The sequence below is a fragment of the Tiliqua scincoides genome, chromosome 6, assembly GCF_035046505.1.
Source record: "Tiliqua scincoides isolate rTilSci1 chromosome 6, rTilSci1.hap2, whole genome shotgun sequence".
Taxonomy (NCBI): domain Eukaryota; kingdom Metazoa; phylum Chordata; class Lepidosauria; order Squamata; family Scincidae; genus Tiliqua; species Tiliqua scincoides.
This window is the reverse complement of record NC_089826.1, coordinates 30,957,862-30,958,880: the sequence shown is the minus strand read 5'-3', so window position 1 is coordinate 30,958,880 and position 1,019 is coordinate 30,957,862. Positions and strand designations below refer to the sequence as shown.

The 1,019-nt window shown below is 49.7% G+C and overlaps 1 pseudogene; it reads left to right on the top strand.

The window, feature by feature from the left end:
• The first annotated feature begins 610 nt into the window (after positions 1 to 610).
• On the top strand, positions 611 to 730 carry LOC136656733 (5S ribosomal RNA; annotated as a pseudogene).
• The last annotated feature ends 289 nt before the right edge of the window (positions 731 to 1,019 follow it).

The following is a 1,019-nucleotide window of genomic DNA, read 5'->3' as shown; positions in this document are numbered from 1 at the left end:
AATGTTTCGAGTGTGTGCGCCTGTTGTGATAAACTCCACATTTGAAGCACAGCATGGAATGGTTGCAGTACTTCATGAACTTGCTGTACTTCTCTCCACCACTCCCCCATTTTGTTTAATTCTTTTTTATTTTGGGTTTTGAATAAACTGGCTAGATTTGGATCCTTTGCCTGCCTAGTCCACGTTCACTGTTAATTCAGTGGGTTGTCACATGTGGGCACTACAGCCGTTTGGTTTTAAACAAGAACCACTGAGTTCTGTGCTTGTCTGGGAGCAGTGTCGTTTTTCCAAGACAGCCCTGCTCAGCATTCTGGTGGTGTAACATGCTTTATTGAGGTCCCAAACACAGCCCACCATCAGGAGCAGCCAAGCCACTGTTGCAAGCTGTGAGCAGTTGGCCAGCTGATCTGTCATGTCCCCCAGCTCTGATTAGTCAGTGCAATGGGTGGGAGAGAGGAGGGGAGGAATGGGGAGAAGACAGTGCAGAAGAGATAGGCTGGAAGGGAGGCAGTACTGGCAGGAGCATCAGTACAAAAATCCTATCCCCCTTCTGGGCCTCAGTCCACCTTCCTGGGTCCATTTGGACTCGTGCCAGTGAAATCACTGATGCAGATGCAGCAACTGTTTCCCTGCACGTGCCCAGTCTTGTCTGAACTTGGAAGCTAAGCAGGGTCAGGCCTGGTTAGTACTTGGATGGGAGACCGCCTGGGAATACCGGGTGCTGTAGGCTTATACCATAGTCTTTCGAGACTGAAGGTTGCCAACGAACCAGGTCTGAGTAGACTTTTTCCAGTGCTGGAGACATCACATGCTTTAGCAGCACAGCTGCATCAGTGGAAGTGGAGAGGAGAAGGTTGAAGACTTAATGTAAATAACAGCCACCCACTGGTGATCCCTGGCCCAGGTCTCGACTATTGTGTCTAGACTGCATGTGGCCTCCTCTGGCCTTTTGAGGCCCCAGGAAGGCTTTTAAATGCCACTTCTGGTTTTTGTTGAAACCACTTCTGGTTGGGTTCTTC